This window comes from Zea mays, chromosome 4, assembly GCF_902167145.1.
Source record: "Zea mays cultivar B73 chromosome 4, Zm-B73-REFERENCE-NAM-5.0, whole genome shotgun sequence".
Taxonomy (NCBI): Eukaryota; Viridiplantae; Streptophyta; class Magnoliopsida; order Poales; family Poaceae; genus Zea; species Zea mays.
Window position 1 is genome coordinate 73,663,868 of NC_050099.1, and position 25,568 is coordinate 73,689,435.

The 25,568-nt window shown below is 43.0% G+C and overlaps 1 pseudogene; it reads right to left on the minus strand.

The window, feature by feature from the left end:
- Positions 1 to 6,483: 6,483 nt before the first annotated feature.
- On the minus strand, positions 6,484 to 11,319 carry LOC103653391 (probable enoyl-CoA hydratase 2, mitochondrial; annotated as a pseudogene).
- Positions 11,320 to 25,568: the final 14,249 nt, after the last annotated feature.

Below are 25,568 nucleotides of genomic sequence, written 5' to 3' on the forward strand. Positions count from 1 at the left end.
GCGACCAGGCGCGGAGTCGGCCGGGCGCGGGTGAGGCCGGGGCGGCCGGGGCCGGGGCCGGGGCTGAGCTCGCCGCAGGCGGCCGAGCTCGCCGAGCCGGGGGCGGCCGGGCCGGGGACGGCCGAGGGCGGCGCGGGGAGGGCGGCCGAGCGGGCGGCCGAGCGCGGGGCGACCGAGGGCGACCAGGCGCGGAGTCGGCTGGGCGCGGGTGAGGTCGGGGCGGCCGGGGCCGGGGCCGAGGCCGAGCTCGCCGGAGCGGCCGAGCTCGACGGGGCCGAGGCGGGCGCGCCCATGGCGCGGGGGGCAGAGGACGCCGACGGGAGGGAAGGAGGAGGGAGGGGAGGAGAGGAGGGAGGGGGGAGGGAGAAACCTCACCGGAGAGGAGGGCGGCGCGGCGGCGGCGCCGGGGAGGCGGAGGCGGCGCGGGGGCGGGACGGGGGCGACGACGGCTAGGGTTAGGGTGAGGGAGAGAGAGAGGGGATGACGAGCGGGGCCCGCGGGGAGGGGATTTTTGGAAAAAGAAAAAGGGGAGGGGGGAACGGTTGGGCCGGCTGGGCCCAAAGGGGGAGGGGGGGGCGCGCTGCTGGGCCGCCAGGCAGCCCACGGCGGGAAGGGAAGGGGGGCGGCTGGGCCGCCGCGAGGCCCACACGGGGGGGGGGGGGGGGGGGAAGGGGGGCGGCTGGGCCGAAAATGGGGAAGGAGGGGGGAAGAGGAGAAGGAAAAGGTTTTCTTTTTCTAAAATCTATTTCCTCTAAATGAATGCATTCACATTTTTAAACAATCAAAAGGTATGCATGGTCCGACATGGTGCATCACACAAAATAAAATATTTTAGGGTTTTGCTTTACATGGGACCTCAAGCCGAATCCCGCTATACTTTGGAAAAGATCAAGGTTTAGCGAGAAGAAAAGGGAAAAGGAAAGGGTAACGCCTGAATTTGGTGAGGGAAAAGAAGAAAAAAATCTACCCCCAAATTCAGGGCGTTACAGAGTTCAAGGGAGACTGTATTCTTGCAGAGTTTGTACCATGTTGTAATCTTTATAACTTTATTTGGCTCACGGGTATGTGCTACACCTGCCGTACATTTAAATATCTTCCTTAGGTATGCTCATCTGAACTTCAGGTCACCATGGCCCCATATCCTTGTATATGGTGCTTATTTAATTGTTTCTTCTCGGGGTCTCATATCTGTTCTTGTCCCTGTCCAATATTTTATACGGTATATGCTGTGTAGATTTGGATATGTCGTCACATCGATTCATATATCCCAGTGGACCTATCACTGGTCAAACTTTTTTGTTTTTCAGATTGATTATTTGGTGTCCATTTTGATGTTTTGTTTACCCATTCCCCATTTTATTTTTTCAGGTTCTGGTCACTGTCAGAAACAATGCACAACTGTCTGTGGTAGTTTCAAGGGAAAGCCTCCCCATCGACTATACTGTCAAGGAACTTGATTGGATTTCTGAGATTTCTATGCCGAAGATACATAAATGGTAATGGATTTTCTTCTATACAAACATGGCCCAAAACAAAGCATCTTCTATAAACTACTAAGCTACTTGGTGACCAGTCTATCAGTATAGTTGAGGATTTGTATTCTAGGAATCCTATTGGTATAACATGAGGACTGTGTAGTTTAGTTTAGTTAAAAAAGTATACTATCTATGATCTGGAAGAAAACTGATCAAAAAATTCTTTTGATGCACGATTTTAACATGATCATCATGCTAAATTTATAATCTGGTAAAGTTTATTTTCATATTCAGAATCATAGATTCATATAGTAGCTTTGCCTCCATATCCCTAAGACCACTGATCCCTCAGAACACAAAGAAGTTTCACCATGACTGATATATACAAGCAGCAAAATTCTTGTCGTCTCTGAATTTGCTTCCCAGTTATAAATTTGTAAAATAATGAGCTCATTGATCATTCACTCAAGCCAGATCTAACATCATCTGCCGTCCACGTGGAGAAGGCAGAGAGCACTTGCCCTTTCCATCCAGTGAGGAGCCACTCGTGATCCTCATTGATCACTATGTATTTGTGGTATTCCTCTTTCACCTTGTCTTTGAACATCTGAACAATGTTCGGATCCAATGGAAGCTGCCTCAGCCCTGCTCGTTTGCTTCTCACCTGCCACTGCTTGTAGTTGTGAGGCCGCAACACCCAGTCCACACCCTCACACACGACGATGTTCATGACACACATTGCTAACCACCGCTCAGCCAGCAACCTATTCTGGTTTTCCTGCGGCATAATGGTGTCCATCGCGCCGAACATTGCAGCAAAGTATTTGAGGGCCTCACGAAACATTGACACAAAGAAAGCCTCGCTCTATGATCCATTGAGGATGTCATGGATGAACACTTTCGGCCTCATGTTGGCGATGTTTTTGAGCACCGTGTCTCTGGGGTTTGGCCTGTCGACAGTGACACTCTCATCCATCAAGTTTTTGAAACAGAAATGGGAGATGACGACAAGCACCTCATCGGGATCTATGTCCAGGTCCTCGGCACAGACCGCCTCTAACTTTGCCAAATAAGTCAATTGTTCCTTGACTGTTGGGCTCACCTTGCCCAGGTACATTCTACTATTTCCAACACTGTGCATGTACATGTTTTTTCTTCTTGTCTTATATGCCTGTACTCTGTACACATATTTTCTTTCACCATAAAGCACATGAAAGCCACAAAAGAACCCCACAAATATGCATAAATCATTGTCTTAATGACTCTCTACAAGCAATCTTAGTTGGGTGAGAGGCTACCGACCTATAATGGTAGGAAGAACCTGTACACAGCTGGCCCATTGTCGTTTTCTTCACATGAATTTCATATCAGTTTCCTTGACGATGATGCCGGTTGTGGTTTTTAGAGGTCTGCTTGTTGATACATATGGTTTTGGTAGAATCATCTAAGATGGGTTGGTCTTTAGGTAAAACTTTTTGATTCTGTCCTATTAGATTGGTGTTGATCGTACGACTTCTATAGAGACATTAATGAATCATTTCCAGGTGGCACAATGATACCATGAAACTTAGTTTATTTACCCTTTTTTTTGCTCTATTTACTTTTGGTCCATTTTATTTTGTGTACCTCACTTTATTTTGAATTTTCAGGAAATAACTCTTGACCATGTGAAGGCAGTTGAATTTCTTGGAGATGGTTTTGGCGCCACACGAGAGACGAGCAAATGAAACTTGATATAGTTACACCAGAGATGAGCAAATAACTCTTGTTCTTATATGATCTCTTTCCAGCTTGTCTAGGCCTTAATTATCTGAAATATGTTCCTTTTTCGTCAAACCAATGTAGCTTGTTTCATGGGAAGAAGGTGGTTACAAGATTTCTGATTATCTGATGCCGAGAGGAGAGGTAGTGGTTGGCGGACACAGTACAACAAAAGGCTATAGGACTAACTGTATTGTATGTGATATTATGTGAACTTATATATTTGGACTTGTGTGAATTTGTGATATGAACATATATCAATGTGTTTGAAATCTATATTGTATGTGATATTCTGTGTTGCATGTGATATTATGTGTGTCTAATTTTTCATTTCTATATTTTTTATTTTTTCTGGAAAAGGGTTAAGAACGTGGGTACCCATGTTCTTAATGTTAAGAACGTGGGTACCGTCGAACTTAATGTACAGTCCTCGCAGACCCACGCAGGACACATAAGTTCGACGACCACGTGGCCCCGTCGAACTTAACCGTAAGAACTTGGGTACCCACGAACTTATGGGAAAAAATTCGACGGCCCCCGTCGAACTTAAAAACGCACGTTCTTAATGTTAAGTTCGACGGTACCCACGTTCTTAATGTTAAGTTCGACGGTACCCACGTTCTTAATGTTAAGTTCGACAGGGCCGTCGAACTTACTTCTCTAAGTTCGTCCAAAAATCGATGTCGGCTATATTCGTCGGTAAACCCACGTTCTTACGGTAAGTTCGACGACTTATTACATTAAGTTCGACGGTAAACCCACGTTCTTATGGAAAGGTATGTGTCAGTTTAGATGACATTATTTATGCTACTGTACCATTGTACTATTATGAGCATGTCCCTTTTAATGCCTCCAATCTAGCCTTTTGTTATCTGTAAAAGATAGAGGCCTTTAATGTGATTGCAAAAATGGACTGTGTTTATGTGATTTTTTTCTAACTTATATTGTGACTTTTGACTTCACTGCAAGTGAGCACACAAGACTAATTTGAGGCTTGATCTTTATCTGTTTTTACGTGAGAAGATTACTTATGTTTATGTTATTTTGTTACATGGTTCCACAATTTTGATACAGTTGACATATAGCTAGAAGATAAGATGTTGGTTGTTGCATGCTTTAGAGGAAATCAAAGCCTCTCTTCCTTTTTTTACTCCATGGTTCTTTCAGGCAAATGTAGCTTGTGGATGTAAAGTTGTACAGAAGTTGACATGGATAAACTAGCTTCATATATAGTTGGTGCCCAATATAACCAAGCTTTATACAATATTGTGGAATCCACAATGTTTCACGCACATATAGAAATACAGTTGGTAACTGAAATATAGGAATGGTTCATGTTAAAATAGGATATGTCAATCTCTACTTATCTCGATGAAGAAGGTAGTCTAGAAGATCACGAGGGAAAGGTATAAACACCAAACAAACTTTACTCGCAAATTCTGTTGGAACACGTTTAAATAATTAAACAAGGTCTATGTATGTCCGTAACAACGTACATGTAACTGACTATACTACTATGAAGAAGGAAAGGGGTAGGCTGACCCTCTCTGGTTCTGCCTTTCCTATCTCCGACAAATGGACTCGACACTTTTGGCACAACAATCCACGCCTGGCCTCCTCCAGCTCTTCCCCGCCTCTCGATTCAACTACACCGCGCTCCGCATGCCACGACCTCTAGCCCCCTTCCCCGCCTCTCGCTTCAACTGCACCACGCTCTGCATGCCACGACCTCCAGCCACCTGCTGCCCTCGAGCCTACCTCTCGACGCGATTTGCGGTCGCACACACCCGATGCCCTGCCCCGAGCCCGCCTCTCGATGCCACCTCCCTCGCCTGCCGACCCGACGCGCAGAGTTCGGTTGATAACATCACTAAACAATGACATATGCGTACACAAGTGTGACTCGTCGATTGATAACACCAGTAAACAATGATCTATGCGTGCACAAGTGTCACCCGTTGCAACGCACGGGCATATACCTAGTGGTAAATAAAAAATAATCGGGCTATGCTCGGACCGACATGTCGTGCCGCACCAACGGTCCAAGCACGACACGAATAACAGGTCGGGTCGTGCTCGTGCTAGGCCACGTGTCGTCCGCCACTCATGTTTGGAGCTGGTATAAATCATTACTGCTAAATAGCCACACATATTTATCACTTGAATTTTGAAGCTAAAAAGTTTCAAGAACCTCCTATAGCTGTAGGTATTGCTCAATAGCAGTTAAGAAGAGATTTCCCTGGATATCATGAACCCAATAATATGAGGTAAGGGCCTGCTATACAGTCCTCACTTCTCTAATCTTCTTTGGAACTGCAACAACAATGAGGGGAGCTAAATCCATAATGGAACACCCATGAATCCACTTATCTTTCCAAAAGAAGGTTGAAGTACCATTACCAATAGTGGTAGAGACTGCAACCTGAAATAAAGCTCTGGCTTAGGACGAGATTTTAAGATCTAAGCCACTCCATGGCTTGGAAGGAGCAGTTTTTTGAAACCAAAGCCATCACATTTGCAGAGCCTAGTTCATTGCACCTATTGAAACCTAGTTTTGCATTTGTTTGTATGCAATTCACTTTCTTATCAACCTTGCAACCCTGAATTGTGGAAACAATAGTTTTAGCATCATGGTCTTTGATGTTTGTAACTTAACTCTTAATTTGTAGTGACACAATTGCATCACATTTGCTTATGTTAACTAAATGTGTTGTTTGTTGCATGAATTAATCGATGCACAAATAGAAAAGCGGAAGCTCTGTTACTGAGAATGTTTTACATGAAGACGAGAAACCATTGAGGGCTTTGCACCAGAGAATTGTCTTTTTTCTCTTGTTCCTAGCAATCTGCTATAGCAATTTCTCATGTGACAACTTATATGGAAAGGTCTATACATATGTTTTGAAATACACATCCTTTGTTTGTTTAGATCTAAACATGTATCGTTAGTCCGCTTTGGTCAGTTCAATGTTTTTGTAATTAATATTGGAGGTTGATCATAAGAAGTATCCTAAGTACATCATTATTTACTAGGCGAATGCCCGTGCGTTGCAACGGGAAAAAATAGTGCAACAATAACATATATGGGTATAATATTGTACCCATTAACGTATCTATGACAAAGAATTTATTCCACACCCGCCTTATGTCAAGTAAGGCCTATTGGATGTATGGATTTCGGATATCCATTGCCACCATCTCTTCTTATAGCAGACTCTCAAGATGATTATCATCCTTTATGACACTACTACTTTCCTGTGTACACAGTCTTCCTCTTCTAGGCAAATGCAGCTAGGGCCTCAACGCGATCCTACGTGTAAAGCAGCTGCTCGTAGCACTCCCCTTCGATAGCCAGCGCCGAGGACATGTCAGCAACCTCTTCCCCCTCATTGATCGCCTTATTTGCCATTCTTATCCCCATGAGACCCTGGAAGAACGAGAACCAAGTTAAGAGGGTATTAAAAAAAGCGCTACTGCCTATTCGACCAGTGATCTCATTGAAATGAACCTTGCAAATAGTTCTATTATTTCACTTATTATTAATTCTGCATGGATTCATTCACGCAAGTTGACTGATCCTGGCAAAAACTTGTTATTATTTGTAACTGTGCATAACCTTTTTTTTTCTCAAACAACATAGGAGATCTGCGTGTCATTTTATTATGAAGAAAGAGAGAGAAAGTACCACATACATCAATCGACCAAAAACAACCAAAACCACAAGACTTGTACCCCTGCAGCCAGGGACTGAGTAACTAAAAAGCTTTGGCTGTTACAGCGGTGACACCTAGACCATTTGAATACAAAAACCATAGAAGGATAGGCCATCAAGACCTACACATTCGTAGCTCGTGCCCAGACCAGGAAGTCTTGCAATTTGGAGGCCCCAGCCCACCTCCAAAGTCGACACTCAACAATCCTTGTGATCAAAGTGAGTGTGTTAGGCTCTGAATTCTCAAAGACACAAGAATTCTTGTGCTTCCATATCTCCTAGGGTGTTAAAATGATAAGGGAATTCATCCCTTGCCTCCTTTTGCAAATAGTTCTATTATTTCACTTATTATTAATTCTGCATGATTTCGTTCACGCAAGTTGACTGATCCTGGCAGAAACTTGTTATTATTTGTAACTGTGCATAACTTTTTTTTATTGTTGCAGATATATATTGTAGATGTAGATTTTAGATGGGAAGCGTGAACTCATGAAGAAGTTCCTGTCTTTGAAAAAAACCAAATTAATAATGATCCTTACCTTCTAAGTTATCTCACAGGCAATGTCAAGAGCCTTCTGGTAAGCCTCTCCTGCTGGAACACAATAGTTTGCTAACCCAGAAACGCAAACACACATTTATGATTTGTTGTTGTAAGTATTAAGTAGGTAAAAACAGGTAACAACTAACAAGGCTAGCATTACCCATCGTTATAGCTTCAGTTGCACCACATCTGCGGCCAGTGAATATCAGTTCCTTTGCTCTGGACCTCCCTATGATCCTAGGAAGGCGTTGCGTACCTCCAGCTCTGTATAGTGCAGCAGACGGAAGCAGATTACTCTGATAGTTTTGGTTAGGTTCTGTGTACCTTTTAATTTAAGTACATAAAAAAATGCATGTACAATTACCATAGTCAAAGCATGCAGTGGGAAAGTTCTATCATGACAAAGAAAACCAATGTCAAATTTTGATTCTAGAAAAGTAAAAATCATGTAAAGTCCTGCTTGCTGGTTTCACCTTTTCAGCATCAACAAATCAAATCGACTATTTGAAAGGTAATTAAAGTTGACGTAGATGCTTACTTCTACAAGTTCCTTATGCTTGAATCTTTGTTTCAAACTTTTGCTAGCCATGTCAAAGAAGTGAATAATTCTACGTTAACTACAAGGTCAGTCTTCAGGCATACTTTTGGCTAAGTCTTCCTGAGCAGTAACATTATATTTCAGGATATGGTTCGTTGTCCCCTGTTGAATCCAACATATTATTTTCTGTGAAATCATGTCCAGTTACAGCTAGATTTATCACGTCACAATTGAAGACGAAAATTGCACCAGTCTGGGGACTCCCTATGTATTTCTGTCTTTCAGGCTATTTTGTTCCAGAGCATCTTGACATTTTCTTAAAAATTTGTATATAAAACTTAAAAAGAAAAACACAAGGTGGCTTGTGTAGGTTATATATTTCCATACCTAGGTATAATAGCAAGGCTTGTTTCTGGCAGTCCAAGTTCAGCATTTTCTCATGCACAGAGTGTAGGTATGCATTTAAATATCCAAAACAACAATAGTTATCCCTTAGGATGGACAGAATTTTGTAATACTCCAGAATAAAGGCATCACCACATATTCGAAGATCGCATGCCAAAGCCAGTTCTAGCCCACCACCAAGGACAGCTCCTTCAATGACAGCAATTGTTGGAATAGGAAGTGCCTATTGAAACAAACTGTGATTTGTAACCAGTGTTGGAACAACATATGCTGATATGTACATCAAATAACTATGGCCAATGATAAGGAAAGATGAGTCATGGGGCAACTTGTATAAAGATGCGCGTAGTTGTATATTTACCATTACCCATTTTGTTGATTTAATGTTACACATGCAAAAGGGTATATTAAACTTGAGTTCAAGGTGCAGACCTCAAAAGACGAAAATGTAGACCTCAAAGATCTAGCATACCTCCCAAAAGAACTCATTAGCCTCCTTTCCTGCTAACAATAGTATTGCTCTAAGATGCGACCCTTGTCATTTCGTTAGCCACTATACAATGAATATGATGTTTTTTTATTCTTGAACTGATATAAAGGTCAAAACAAGGACAGAAGCAAGGAGGCAAGTATTACTGTATTAATTATGATATGTCAAACAAATTGGTTGAGAAATCAATATCACAGCGGAGTGTGCAAAAATGATCCCTTTAGCAGTACTCTGATGTCACTATTCACTACATAATAAAGGCTTACATCACATTTTATAGCTGCTAATAGAAAAGATAATATGCTACAAATTATTAATTCTCAAAGATAAAAAAAGCATCCAACCTGAGTATGGTGGGACTGTGGGACATGTCCCTGATTAAATTGTAAGGAACATTTCAAGGTTGCTATACATAATGTTTCAGAAAAATAGGAAATAATCAGAATCATAGAAGCAATTAGTCACTGTTAAAAGTTAAGACTTTCAAAAATAGAACAGCCATCAAAGAAACAAAATAGTAAATATTTCTAGATTAATCTCCATTGGTTCCTGATATAAATTACTTTATTCAGTGCATACCAAAATTATATACAATCAAATCTAGAGCAATCAGCCAATCACATAATCAAATATGGAATAGTAGCATTTCAACATATATACGAGGTCATGGTTCCTTTTGGAATGCTTTGAGACTAGAAAATCCAAAATGCTTTTGCAAAACAGCACTAATTATGTCCATTTGGCTGAACACAGATAATCTTCTACTGTAAGAATATAAAGCATAGAATATAGTTGTTAATAAATACTAAACAATGAACGATCATGCTTACAAAAAATTACTCCATGAGATTCTTTCTTACACCCTTCCTCGACCTCTTCTTCCCATCGACGACTGCGATGGCAAGGATCTTTATGTTCGATCGGGCTGTCGCTCTAGATAGAGCAACATATAGTTGGCCATGAGAGAACACTGGTTCGGGCAAGTACACACCAATATTGGGAATAGTCTGACCCTGTGCTTTGTTAACCGTCATTGCAAAACTAAGCCGTATAGGAAACTGCTTTCTTTTGAACTGGAAAGGGAACATCTCGTCATCGGAGGGACACAGAGGTATACGGGGCAGGAAAATCTGTTTTCCAGCGTACTGACCTAGTACAATTTCTGCGTCAATGCTATTTCTTTGGAAACCACGAACCACCAGCCTGGTGCCATTGCAAAGTCCATTCGCAGGGTCTATATTCCGAAGCAATATAACATGGCATCCAATCTTGAGCTTCAAAACATGCGGGGGCAGCCCATTAGGCGTCAGTGTGTTTAGGAACTCAGGTGGGTAGTAGTTATGGGGATCATCTATGGCGCTATCGAAACTATGGTACACCATATGTTCCCCTTGAAAACGATCGATCATCTTAGCATTTATCATATCCACCCAGTCATTTCGCGTTGACAGTATCGCCCTTGAAGTAATGTAGGTGGAATCTGACATTTTTCGTTGAGATTTGGGAAAACGAAGTCTATTAGATTGTCAAGATCATTGTCACTCCCACTATAAGGCACACATACCTCGTCAGGAAGACGGATGTCGCCATCACTATTTGTGACCTCAGTTCCACCACCTACGCGCAACAAATACTTCGCAAACCAAGGGTCGTTTTTTGCCCTCATATTGCTAACAAGCTTTAAGTGGGACATAGACTCCCATAGGTAAGACATCCGTAGCAAAGAAGCGACCACTTGAGCCCTTGACCCTTTACGAATAACAGACAAGACCTGTCTGAAATCCCCACCGAAGACAATGGTTTTACCACCGAATGGCAGTCCGGGCCGACCTATTATATCACGCATGCTATTGTCTAGTGCCTCCACAGCTTGTCTCTTAGTCATAGAAGCCTCGTCCCAGATAATGAGAGATGATTTTCGTAGCAACTCTGCGGTTCCACTCTGCTTTGTGAAGCTACATACAACGCCATCGTCAATAGTGAGAGGTATCTTGAAGCGTGAATGTGTGGTTCTTCCTCCAGGCATTATGGAAGTCGCAACGCCAGATGTAGCTGTTGCCACTGCAATCTTGCCCTGGTTGCGTAGCGTCGCGAGCAGCACTCTGTATAGATAAGTCTTCCTGGTGCCACCAGGTCCATCCACAAAGAACAATCCGCCCTGATCGGTGTTAACGGCAGACATAATCTTATCATAGGCGCCTAGGCGGCCATTTGTTCCTCGTTAAGAGAGTCCTTGAGAACCACATCTGCCGATGCCAGTTCGATACTTTCCTCCTCGTAAACCTCCCTAGCAGTACCTATAACATCGTCATACGCGTCGATGATAGGTGGAAGAGGGAATGTCTTTATGTCCTTTCCAATTGACTGCAGCATGTTCCTCATGTCAATCAATACCATCAGTTCAACATGAGTTTTGCTCTGACTTCTGCGTTGATAGACCTCTGACATAGCATCTAGGTGTTTCCACCAAAGTACAACCACATCGCTTGGCTCACAGTACACCAATATTGTTGCAAAAAGTCATCGTAGCGTCGATGGCATCTGGAAAAGAGCACGTTCAGTGAGACAGTCATCTAGTGTGTTGTCCGACTCAAGTAGTCCCCTTCTCTCTATTGCCTCACGAAAAGTCGGTAGCGTGACACCATCTATTGTCCTTAGATCCACATAGGAGGTGGCGCCAATCATGTGGTTTAGGAGAACACGGAGATAGTAGCGCTCCCCCTTGGCCGGATGAGCGAGACTATTCTACCGACTTGTCCACCCGTATCTCGTTTCCTCCGTTGCCATACTTTTCCCTTACCACTCTGCCAAGTGTACCACTCAGGGAAGTCACGATATAGGATGCCCCGAGCCTCCTCGTGTAGCCTATTTGTGACACCCCAGTGTCACCTAGGGTTTCTTCCTTAAGCTAACCCAAACCATTATCACATGTGAACCAAATGAAGGGATGAACATCAAACAAAAAAATTAATAACGAAGGTTGAAGTAAGTCTTTTTATCTTAAGAAATTCTTCTTAATCATGTCATGAACCTCAAGGTAAGGAGAACTCTCAAACCCTAACTAATCTTAAGTGGACCATTTAAGCACATAAAGGGCATTTGGGAAAAGACTTGGGAGAAAAATACAAATTTTGGTAAAAACCAAATAACAAAGTTTTAGGACACTAAATAACCAACAAAATATAGTAAGAAAGTTTTGCCATTTGAATTTTTCAAAATCCCTAAATCAGCCCCTAAACTAATGCACTTGAAAAAAAATCAGAAATTTAGAAATATGAATTTCAGCCCCTTTCCAAAGATCGACCACGTTCTCTGTATTTCAAAACTTAAATCAAACAAGTCCAAATAGCAAAGTGGCGCCAAATTTCCTGGAACACACCATGACAAAGTTTGGAAACCTCTCTCCACCATTCGACACGATCTTGACATGGATTTACCTCGGGACTCGACCTTGTGACACTGCCACCTTAGCGACGCGACAACTCTCTGTACACAGCCCCAAACCGCTCGACTTCCACACATAAATGACAAAGCTCTGTCGGGAGAGCAAATCTTGTGCAGTGATCATGCCCAAATACGCGAAGATCTCCAACCTACGAGCGTTTAAACCCGGGCAGAAGCAAAGAGCCACGTGCTCGACGCCGTGTCAGGCCGACCGAGCGTGGACTGGCCGCGGCAGCGCGCTGAAAGGAAATTAGGCTTACACCTATTTCCTAAATAATTTTGGTGGTTGAATTGCCCAACACAAATAATTGGACTAACTAGTTTGCTCTAGTGTATAAGTTATATAGGTGCCAAAGGTTCACACTTAGCCAATAAAAAGACCAAAAAATGGGTTCAACAAAGTGAGCAAGGGATAACTGAAGTGTGCCCTGGCGCACCGGACTGTTCGGTATGCCACCGGACAGTGTCCGGTGCACCACCGGACAGTGTCCTGTGCACCAGGGGACTTCACGCTGAACTCGTCACCTTCGGGAAAATCCAGAGGCGCTCCGCTATAATTCACCGGACTGTCCGGTGTACACTGGACAGTGTCCGGTGCCCCAGGGAAGAGCGGCTCTGGAACTCGCCAGCCTCGGAAAATTGCTCCGTTATAATTCACCGGACTGTCCGGTGTACATCGGACTGTCCGGTGAGCCAGCAGAGCAACGGCTACTTCGTGCCAACGGTCACCTGCAGAAGCATTAAATGCGCGCTAGAAGCGCGCAGAAGTCAGGCACGCGCGGGACGGTGCACTGGACAATCTACAGTGCCTGTCCGGTGTACACCGGACAGCCAGGCGGGCCCAGAAGACAGAAGCTCCAACGGTCGAATCCCAATGGCCTGGTGACGTGGCTGGCGCACCGGACTGTCCGGTGCACCATACGACAGTCAGCCTCCACCAAACGGCTAGTTTGGTGGTTGGGGCTATAAATACCCCCAACCACCCCACATTCAAGATATCCAAGTTTTCACACTTCAACCACTTACAAGAGCTCTAGCATTTAATTCTAGACACACCCAAGTGATCAAAGCCTCTCCAAACTCCACACAACACCCTAGTGATTAGTGAGAGAGATTTGCTTGTGTTCTTTCGAGCTCTTGCGCTTGGATTGCTTTCTTCTTTCTTTGATTCTTCATTGCGATCAAACTCATTTGTAATTAAGGCAAGAGACACCAATCTTGTGGTGGTCCTTGTGGGAACTTTGTGTTCCAAGCATTTGAGAAGAGAAAGCTCACTCGGTCCGAGGGACCGTTTGAGAGAGGGAAAGGGTTGAAAGAGACCCGGTCTTTGTGACCACCTCAACGGGGAGTAGGTTTGCGAGAACCGAACCTCGGTAAAACAAATCCGCGTATCACACCTCTTATTTGCTTGTGATTTGTTTTGCACCCTCTCTCACGGACTCGATTATTTCTAACGCTAACCCGGCTTGTAGTGGTGATTTTTTTTGAGAATTTCAGTTTCGCCCTATTCACCCCCCTCTAGGCGACTTTCACGCGCGCCCCGCGCGTGGTCGCCCCGCCCCGCGCGTCTGCACCTTGCCCTCGCCTATAAATGCCCCCAGAGGCCTTAGCCGTTTGCACTCGCACACCCAAAGCCCCGCCCGAGCCAGAGATCACCGGAATTCGTCGTGGAAAGCAAGCACCACTGCCCGCCATCACTTCACGAGCACGACCGTTGTGGCCAGCCCCTTCTATTGGCCCCCAGCCTCGCCCCAGCCCCTGGACCGCTTCCCCGTGAAGTCGTGAAGCTTCTCCAAGCTTGAGCCGAGGCATTGCCTCACCGGAGAGGCGGATTCACCCTCGCCGGACTTCGGTCGCCCGCCGCCGCGCGTGGACCAAGCAATCTGGTGAGCCATTCTCTAATTCCTTGCACCCCTGTCCTTCTTGACCTCTGGCGAAGCTCTCTGACCGGTTCACTTGGACAATCGCGCCATGAGCAGGCCGGATTCCTCGCCGCCGATGAGCATCTTCGCCTACGCACGTGGACCGGCCGACTCCGACCATTCCCGACGGCGACCCGCACATCGCCCTGACCCTCAGGACCTCCCCTACATCCTCGACCACCTCACCGGAGAAGTCTCGCCGCCGGTAAGCCCCTCTGCCCCTTTCTTCCTCCGCGGCCACTGTTCCATTAGTGAAGCACCGTGGGTTCGATTTTGCAAAACCCTAGGGGGTTTTCTGCAGAGCCTTAGACTCATGTGAATAGTGCACCGAGGAGCTGTCTGTAATTCATTCAAAACCTTTCGCCAGGGACCCCAGCGCAAAACTATTTTTCCTTTAACCATTTCTAATTAATCTTTTTAAATTTACCAGAGAACTTAGAAAATTTATATCTTGAGTTATATTCAACAAAATTTAGCCAAACCAATTTTGCTGGATTCAAAATATTATGAACTATCACATAAAAATACTGAACCCTATGCTTTCTGTTTTAAATTTTAAAGTTTAAAGTTAATTAAGGAAACTGACCAAACCATATTAAAATAAGAAAAAATAGTTATGCTTCTGTGCTGGACTAAATTTTTTTTGTAGAAGTTCAAACCCCATTTAGACACTATTTAAAAATGTTGAACACCCCAGTATTGAAGATTTGAGTAGGGTTATCTATTAAAAGCCATTTTTGCCCAAAAATTAAGAAAATAAGAAAGGTATTAGAAAATAATGAACAGTGAATGCAATTATTTTTCCTAGTCTACTTAAGTAATAGAGAACCTAGGAAAAATAAAGGGAACCCTAGTCCAGAACAAATTCTAGGTGAAATGTTTTATTAAGCATTAATCAAACTGGAAAAAACAATTATAAGAATTATGGAAACAATTTCAAAAATGTTAAGAAAAATCCAGTGAACTTGTAACCACTAGGACCCCAATGCAAAAATGATAAACACCCCAGCCTATCATTTTAAATAGGGTAAACAAATAAAACTTGATATTAAGCCATATTTCAATTAAATCATAAGCAAGCCAAAATGCAACAGTGGGCAAATAAATTTTTACCAGGTTAGTAATGAAGTAGTCCACCAAAGAAAAATGCAAAATCCAATTGAAAGCTACAAGTAATATCCATTGCCAATACTTCATGAAAAATGCCCTTTAGTTCAAGAATTTCCTACCACCTTTCCCTTAAGCAAAAAGTTGCCAAATTTCAGAATGATTGCTCTTGCACAAATATGAAGATAAGAAAAATTAGAAATCTGTTGTTTGATATTTTTCAAATATAGTGGTAGTAGAAAGCACCCCTTTTGCTAGAAACTTTAGAAAATCATAACAAAAAAACTAATAAGTATTAGTGGCTGACAATTTGTACAAAAATAAGTCTTAGAGAATAACTCACTGAATGCCAACAAAAATAAGTCTTAGAGAATAACTCACTGTAAGAAGAAGGTTGTAGTTCAAAACACCCCCTCTGCCCTAATATTTGATAATTTTGTGCAGAGAGAACCACTCACTGCTTAGGTCCCAAATTTTGAGACAGAGACTTATACATTAGTAAGAAGCCACTGTAATTTTTGCAGAATTTTTGGAAATTTATTAAGCTATCTTGTAGTTCAAACCCACCTTAACAAGCATAAAAGAAATAAGAAAGAAGAGAGGGAATAATAAATCTCACTCTGATGATTCAGCTAGAAACCTTAAATAAGCTCTCACTAAGACATTAAAGGGAAATCAGTATAACACCAAAATAAACTTACCAATTAGCTTAACCAAGCTTAACCCTAACTTGCTAAGTATACCACAAGAATCTTCAGTAGCAAGATTAAGCTCTACCTTATTAATTTGATCATTCACCATCAAAGTTTAATTGCTAAATTGCATATCATACCATGCATGTATCTTACTCATTGCATTCATTAGATTGCAATCTCGCTGATAGAGAGTACGTGCTCATCCCCAAGCAAGGGGTTGTCCACGAGGAAGACCAGGTGTTGGGGACTCGTTCTCAAATGCTATGAATTAAGAACAAGGCAACATAAAATGTTAAATGTTAACACCCTTCGTCCAATGAAGCATTATCCCATTAAGGATAATGAACTTCGGACGAAGGTTAAAGACGATACAATTACGAAGGTTTAATCTTCGTAATTGAACTCTAATAGATTATATAAAATAATATAAAATACGAAACATTAAAGACAAATAAATTATAAATGAACAACATCACTTTTACATTATCTCAATTAAATGTGTCCAAATATTAAATACATTTATACCTCTGCCTTGATAAAGATTAATTCCCGATTGACGCGATTGCAATTACCGGAAAGCGTGAACAGTAAAGGAATACTGTTCACTATTTATAGGCACAGGACACAGCCTATGAGGAATTACAATTATGCCCCTCATAAAAGATTACAACAACGACTCAAACATTTATGGACTAAAAGGTCATTCTACTTTTAAGTCGGTTTGTAATTCTGAAGCTTCATGAAGAGGAAGCTTCGGTCATTACATGCGAACAGCTTCAGCCGAAGCTGTTTCTCCCTGCAGGACCTTCAGCGACGAAGCATAGTCCCAACAGTAGCCCCTTCGCGGTGCTAGATCGTTTTTCGTAACGAGCTTGATCCGTGAAAAAAGTCTCTTAGGCTTCGGGAAGCCGAAGGTCCGAAAAACACCTTCCCTGAGCTCGTTGTCGAGAAACGATTCAGTTTCCGAGCGCGTAGCGGTCCCACCCTGCAGAGTTACTATTTGGTCTCTGCAGTCCACCGCGCAGCGGGTGCAAGCAGCTGTTCGCCTGGTGTAAAAATCCTGACGATTCACCTTCTTACATGCAGCACTATATAAACAGACGAGTAGGTGTGAAGTTACCACAGCATTCATTGATATTGCACTGTTTTGCTGCCAAAATTTTTAACCATAGCCGAAGCTTGACTCTCGGAATCAGACGAAGCTCCAGCTTAAAGCCTACTTCGTTAGAAGAAAAAGTTTCGGAAGGAAAAGTTTTTAGTTCCCAAAAAATTCAGAATTAAATGGCCAGAGTGCGCTCTACCGCTAGGGTTGAGCGTGAGGGAGCCGAAGCTGAAGGATCGGAGACTGTTCCCATCTCCGAAGCGATGCAACGATCCGGACTGGTAACCTCGGAAGGAATCCATACTGCCGAAACAGAGCAGACTGTTGCCGAGACAGAACAAGTTGCTGCCGAAGCAGAAGAAGAAAATATTGAGGAAGCTGATCCCGATGATGATTACCATATTGCCGTGCCAAGCAAGCCCAGCCACTTGGACTTCGGAAAGACGACTGTCTCTAAGGCTGATCTCTCCAAGATGGTGAAGTCGGGTTATTTCAGTGAGAATGAGAAGAAGCTACTTCGCTTCGGGGGGGAAGAAACTACCCCGAAGCCAGAAAAGGATGAAATAGTCATTTTCAAGAGCTTCCTAAAGGCTGGGTTGAGATTTCCCTTGAATAGGATGATCTCTGACGTGCTGCAAAAATTTGGCATCTATTTTCACCAACTGACTCCCAACGCGATTGTCAGGCTCAGCGTCTATATCTGGGCTCTCCGAAGCCAGGCGGTGGAGCCATTTGCCGACAGCTTCTGTCGAGTTCATGAGCTGCATTACCAAACAAAAGCCAGAAAAGATGGATTGCATGAAAATTTTGGTTGCTATAACTTTGCTTATCGGAAAACCACAAAGTTTCCCGTGATCAGCTACCGAAGCAAATGGCCGGCAGGCTGGAAATCAGAATGGTTTTATGTCAAAGTTGACGAAGACAAAGAGAAGTTGGTCCAGAGCCCTCTTGAACTAACCTTCGGAGAAACAAGACCCCGCTGCAGAATGGATGTAGAAGGTCCAACTTGGGCTGCACTGGGCGAATTCAAAATTATTGCAGAACATATTGGCACTAGAAATTTAGTGCAAGAATTCCTGGCCTTCAGGGTTTTTCCAACTATGAAAGAGTGGACGATGCCGAAGCTTAAAGGGGAAAAGAAAGAGGGGGAACTCGTCCGACTGCCCTACCATTATAAATTCAAGAAATACTTTAAAGTACCCTGCCAAGAATGGCTTGATACAATTGAAATAATGAGCAATGAAATTCTTGGGAATTACTCTAAAAAAGAGGACCAACTGATGACAGCGGCCTTCGGCACTCGGCCGAAACGAAGGTTAAACAGAGTACTTGATGCCATAGGATTCGAATATGCTGACTACGGTCGACTGGGCGGAGATGCTGGGGGCCTGAAGCGAAAAAGGATTGCTAGCACTACTGACGAAGAAGTCGTCAAGGCAGCAAAAAAGAAAAAGAAAGATTCTGATAACATTAGCGCTGAAGAGTTAAATCCTGAGCCGAAGGTGCAAACAGCAAAAAAGAGAAAAGTGCATCCCCGGAGCCGGAAACGCCGGTCCAAGAAGAAGACACTCCTGCTTCTCCTTCTACTGTTGAAGTAGAAGAAATTATGAAGGTAATGACTGAACCTTTGCCTTTCAGGCTAAGTCCGCTGGCACTGGAACTGACGAAGTTTTTTCAGAAGGACAAGGCAGCTTCGGCAGTAGAAAGTCCTGTGAAGCCAAAAAAGCGGAGAATTATTCAAGTAACAGATGTGATCCATCAGACGCCGCCACCGGCAACGGTGTCAAAAATTGTTTTTACTGAAACTACCGAAGCCGAAGCTACTGAAATGAAAACTGCTGAAGCTGAATCCAGCAAAGCCGAAGCTACCGGGGCCGAAGCCAGAGCCACCGAAGAGTCGGACCTGGAAACCACACTTGAGGTTATTGACAACATGCTGCTAAAAATGGCTGAAGAGGAAGCTACCGTGGCTACAGTGAACACGGCAACGAAGAAGGGGAAGGAGCAAATTGATGAAATTTCAGAAGAAGAAGATTTTAACTTTCAAGATTTGCTCGGACAAGAATTAACGGACGCCGAAAAAGAGGAGTTGAGAAAATATGCCATATCCTGCGGATACAAATTGGGGGCTATGCTTTTTGGTGGGGTCAACGAAGGGAAATTAAGATGCCTTCGGAACCGCACCGAAGCCAAAATTGTTAGAACCCTTTCCAAAAGCATTGGCTTGACGAAGCTGGAAGCGGACTTGTGTCGTTATCAACGACACCACATCACCGGAAGCCTGCTCTATGCTAACTTCAAGGTAACAAATATTTTTGTTATTTTGTTATTATTATTGTTAACTTTTGTGTTGTGTTCTGACGAAGATCATTTCGACAGAGCATATTGTTAAGCAAGGTTCTGAAGATGCAACAAGATCTGGAGGAAGAGAAGAACAAAACCGTTATTCAAGATTTGGCTGAAAAAATTGAAAACCATGAAGCCAATCTGAAAAAGAAAAACTTCGCAATTCAAAATCTTGAAATCATGGTCAAAGAGCACGAAGGTGCACTAGAAAAGAAGGATTTTATCATTCAGACCATGGAGGGTTCTTTGGTTGAAGTCCAAACTGAAAATGACAAATTAAAAAAATGAATTGCTCCGTCAATCAGAAAAATTCGAGCAAGAAAAGAAATATTTTGAAGCAAGCCTGAATACTGAAGTGGATAAATACTCAAATCTGCAGAAATCCTTTACAGAACTTCAGGAGAAGTGCTTAAGCTTCGGCATCCGATGTGTGCAGCGGCTGAAGGACGTGTTTCACTCTGTCGGAGCTAGCTCTTCGAAATTTACACCTTCAGCTGAAAACTTGCCAAGAACATTAGAACATATTGAAGGCGAAGTTGATGCCCTTGACGAAGTTATTGGTGGACACGCTGACTTCTGCGCCCTGGTAGCTTCTCGGGGCACAGCTGCTGCTTTTTTGAAGGCTGGCTGCACACATGGAAACACTGTGAACAAACCAAACTTCAGCCTGTCAGCTTCAGATTTGTTAGATATCCCAAACTTAGCCAGAAGCATCGGAAATAGATTCATGACCCAGATCTGGGTAAGTGGCGGGCGGAAAATGGCAGGCGACGAAGCTCGAAGCCATCTTAAGCCGGTAAAAAACTTATGTTTGTTGCTTTTACCTTCTCCTTTGAAATTTGTACCTTTCTTAGTGTGCTGTTTGATATATACAGGATGACGAAGCTGAAGGTTGACAGTGCTGAAGTTTGACAAAATTGAAGACGAAGCCTTAGCTGAAGCTTAAAATTGCTTATAATGTGCTTCCCTGCAAAAATTCTTGGAGAAACTTTTGTAATATAGAAATGGAGTAACTTATGTAAATTTGTACATACCTTGTAATATATTCTGTCTCCTTTAAGCGCATCCAGTCTGCTTTGCTGTGGACGAAACTTCTCTTTTGAGCCGAAGGCGAAAAACACCTTCCCTTCTTTTCGTACACAACGAAGCATAGAAAATTTTTCCTTCAAATCTTTTTCCCTTCTCTTTTTTTTCTTAAGCACCTAACTTTTTTGTGTAGCATGATGATGATTCTATACATGTCTAAATGAATGTTCATGAATGCAAATGACATGATGATATGTTATGTGCAATTGAATATTAGGACACATGCTCAAAAAATCATAAGCACGACCCTTCGTCCCTCAAGAATGATAAAAATGTTTTTGCCGTTTACTTTTCGGCTTCACCGTTTACTTTTCGGTGTATCAGCGTTGACTTTTCGCTGTAAGCCTCCCTTAGGAGCTTCTTCGCCTTTTACTTTCGGCGGAATCAGCGTTTATTTTTTGCTGTAAGCCTCCCTTAGGAGCTTCTTCGCCTTTTACTTTCGGCGGAACCAGCATTTATTTTTCGCTGTAAGCTCTGCATTCCCTTAGGAACGTCTTTTGAGCTTCTCCCTGTTTTCTTTTCTTTCCCTTTGCACTCGAGGGTGCGTTCTCAGCTTTTACATTTACATTTTTGGGGGATATCGCTCTTATAGAATTGAAATAAGGAAAAGAAAAATTACATGTTGTGGCCCCATTAAAAACCTTTCTCCCCCTTTGGAAAGGAAAAGGGTGCCACAAAAAAGAATATAAAAAATTACATCAAACTAAACATAATATCTCCGAAGCTCATCCGCATTCCACGATCTAGGAATGTCATTGCCGTCCAAATCCTTCAACCTATAGGAACCAGGTCTTGACGAAGATACTACCAAAAAGGGGCCTTCCCACTTCAGCTGTAATTTGCCTACTGTTTCGGGGTTAGCTACTCTTCGAAGTACCAAGTGTCCTGGTTCAATGTTCTTCAACTTGACCTTTCTATCGTGCCATTTTATTGTTTCAGCTTGATATTTATTGATGTTTTCCACAGCTTGGAGTCTGATTCCTTCAATAGCATCTTTTTCTACAGAGCAATCAGCTTCGTTTTCGCCCTCTGCCGAAGCTACTGTCCTTATTGATCCTGTTTTAGCCTCTTCTAGGGTTATTGCTTCGTCACCAAATAATAGTTTAAAGGGTGTAAAGCCCGTTGATCTTGAGATGGTTGTATTATGACTCCACACCACTTTGATTAACTCGTCTGGCCACTTTCCCCTCGGCTGATTGAAGATTGACTTCATTATTCCTGTCATTATGATCCCATTGGCTCTTTCAACAAGTCCATTTGATTCTGGGTGTCGGACTGATGCAAAATGGATCTTCATGCCGATTTGATTACAAAATTCTCTGAAGGCTTCAGAATCAAATTGTGTCCCATTATCCACAGTGATAGCCTTCGGTACTCCGAAGCGACAAACAATGTTCTGCCAGAAAAACTTTTGAATAGTAAACGAAGTTATTGTGGCTAAAGGCTTCGCCTCAATCCATTTGGAAAAATATTCCACTGCCACCACCACGTATCTTAAGTTCCCCTGTGCTGGTGGTAATGGACCTAGCAAATCCAGACCCCACCTTTGCAACGGCCAAGTGGGTTGTATTAACTGAGTTAAAGACGAAGGTTGTTTTTGATCTCTTGCACATTTCTGACAACCTTCGCACTTTTGAACTAAATCCGCTGCATCCGAAGCTGCCTTTGGCTAATAAAATCCTTGGCGAAAAACTTTCCCAAGCAAGGGCCTAGATCCAATGTGTGATCCACACAGACCTGCATGTATGTCCTTCATTAACTCTATACCTTCGGATCTGGATAAGCACTTGAGTAATGGGGAACAGACCCCGCGCTTGTATAACTCCCCTTCTATTATAACATATGGTCGAGCTCTTGCTTCTATTCTCCTGTTATAAGCTTCGTCGTCTGAAAGAAAATTACCCTGAAGGAAAGAGATAATCTCAGTTCTCCAATCTTCACTATAAACAGGGGATATGTTAAGGATTGCTCTTTCAAGAAGCTCGACCGAAGGTGCTTTTATTGTTTCAAAAAAAACTTCCGAAGGTACAGGCAGCCCCTGGGCTGCTGACTTAGCCAATAGATCAGCATATTCATTTTCTCCACGAGGAATATTTTTGACAGAGAAACCTTCGAAGGAAGCCTCAATCCTTCGGACTGTATCTAGATATTTTTCGAGCTTCGGGTCTCTTGCTTTGTAACTTTTGTCAATAGGACCAGAAATAACTTGGGAATCAGTTTTAAGGATGGCCCTTCTGATTCCCATTGCCTTTAATTTTCGAAGACCCAAAAGCAAAGCTTCATACTCGGCGATGTTATTTGTGCAACTAAAATCAAGTTTTGCCGCATAACAAGTTTTAACTTTGGAAGGTGAAATCAACACAGCAGCCGCTCCTGCTCCGAAGGTTCCCCAAGACCCATCGCAAAACACTGTCCATGCTTCGGCGTCTTTATTTGTTTCTTCCTCCTGAGCCCCTGGCGTCCAGTCAGCAATGAAGTCTGCTAACGCCTGGGACTGAATCGAAGATCTATGAACATATTCTATACAAAATTCATTGAGCTCTGCAGCCCATTTTCCAATCCTTCCAGTAGCTTCTCGGTTCCTCATAATATCCTTCAGAGGTTGTGAAGAAGGAACAATTATGTTGTAAGCTTGAAAATAGTGCCGAAGCTTCCTGGAGGCCATCAAGACAGCATACAGTACCTTCTCCAACTCTGTATAGTTTTTCTTTGACAAACTAAGAACTTCGGAAACAAAATATATTGGGGCCTGCCTCTTAACTTGGCCTTCAAGCTTCTCCTGAACAAGTGCTGCACTTACCGCTGAGTGCGAAGCTGCCACATATAATAACAAAGGAGCCCCTGGCGTAGGTGGAGTTAGTGTTGTCAAATCTATCAAATACTGTTTCAGTTCTTCAAAGGCTTTCTGCTGGATTGGTCCCCATTGAAAGACTTCGGCTGACTTTAGTACTTCGAAGAATGGCAAGTTTCTTTCTGCAGATCTGGATATAAATCTATTGAGAGATGCCAGCCTTCCTGTCAATCTTTGAGCCCCCTTTTTTGTACTTGGTGGCTCCATTCGAAGTATAGCTTCGATTTTACTTGGGTTGGCCTCAATTCCCTTTGTTGAAACTAAGCAACCAAGAAATTTCCCCTTCTTTACTCCGAAGACACATTTTTCTGGATTCAGCTTTAGACCAGCCTGTCTAAAATTAGCAAAGGTCTCTTGTAAATCAGCAATGTGGTTGTCCTGCTTCGTGCTCTTTACAATGATATCATCAACATAAGTTAGTACATTCCTGCCTATCTGAGAATGGAGAACCTTTGCTGTCATTCTGCTGAAGCTTCCTCCAGCATTCTTAAGCCCTTCAGGCATCCGAAGGTAACAGTATGTCCCACTAGGGGTTATGAAGCTGGTTTTTGGTTCATCCTCCTTCTTCATCCAGATTTGATGATAGCCTGAATAGCAATCCAGCAAACTCATAAGTTCTGATGAAGCTGCTGCATCGACTAGAGAATCTATCCTTGGCAATGAGAACTCATCCTTCGGACAGGCCTTATTGAGATCAGTAAAATCGATGCACATTCTCCATTTACCATTGGCCTTCTTCACCATAACAGTGTTAGCCAACCATTCTGGGTATTTTACCTCTCTAATAACTCCGGCACTAAGGAGTCGTTTCACTTCATTCCGAGCACCTTCGGCCTTATCGTCAGACATCTTCCGAAGCCTCTGCTTCCTGGGTCTGAAGGATGGATCAACATTGAGCGAGTGCTCAATAACATCCCTATTAACTCCACAAAGATCATTGGCTGACCAAGCAAAAACATCTTTATTGTTGAACAAAAACCTTATCAAGGTTTTCTTCTGCTCTTCGGACAATTGAGATCCCAATAACACCTTCTGCTCTGCTATATCCTCACACAAGAGCATGGGCTTCGGCTGGTCAGCCGAAGCAGCTTTTTCCCTTCTGAACTTGTACTGCTCACAAGCTTCAGTTCCATCTATATTATGGATTGCTTTTGAGTCTGTCCAATTCCCTTCGGCCCTTCTGGCAGCTTCTTGACTTCCATGAATAGCAATGGGCCCATGGTCCGAAGGTATCTTCATGCAAAGATAAGCTGGATGCAGAATTGCTTCGAAGGCATTAAGAGTACCACGTCCAATGATTGCATTGTAAGGGTACTCCATGTCAACAATATCAAACATAACTTGCTCAGTCCTTGTGTTGTTGATGAATCCGAAGGCCACTGACATTGAGATTTTGCCAAGTGCTACAATCTGCCTTCCTCCGAAGCCGCAGAGGGGATGCGTGGCATCAAGAATTTTATCTTCGGGCTCTTGCATCTGTCTGAAGGCCTTAGCAAATATGATATCAGCTGCACTGCCTGTATCAACCAAAACATTGTGGACCAGAAATCCTTTGATAACACAAGAGATAACCATAGCATCATTGTGTGGGTAATCCTTGAGTTGAAGGTCCTCTTGGGAAAAGGTAATAGGAATGTGAGACCATCTTGACTTGACGAAGGGTCCTTGCACCCCGACATGCTGTACCCTTCTCTGTGCTTCCTTCTTCTGTTTCTTGTTGGCTGGTTCTGAACATGAACCGCCCGTTATCGGGAGTACCAGCTTCAGAATCGAAGCAGCTCCAGCTTGAATATTGAATGAAGCCATTAGCTCAGAAAAGTGGAAGTGAGTTCACCGGAGGTGGGCGCCAATGTTGGGGACTCGTTCTCAAATGCTATGAATTAAGAACAAGGCAACATAAAATGTTAAATGTTAAAACCCTTCGTCCAATGAAGCATTATCCCATTAAGGATAATGAACTTCGAACGAAGGTTAAAGATGATACAATTACGAAGGTTTAATCTTCGTAATTGAACTCTAATAGATTATATAAAATAATATAAAATACGAAACATTAAAGACAAATAAATTATAAATGAACAACATCACTTTTA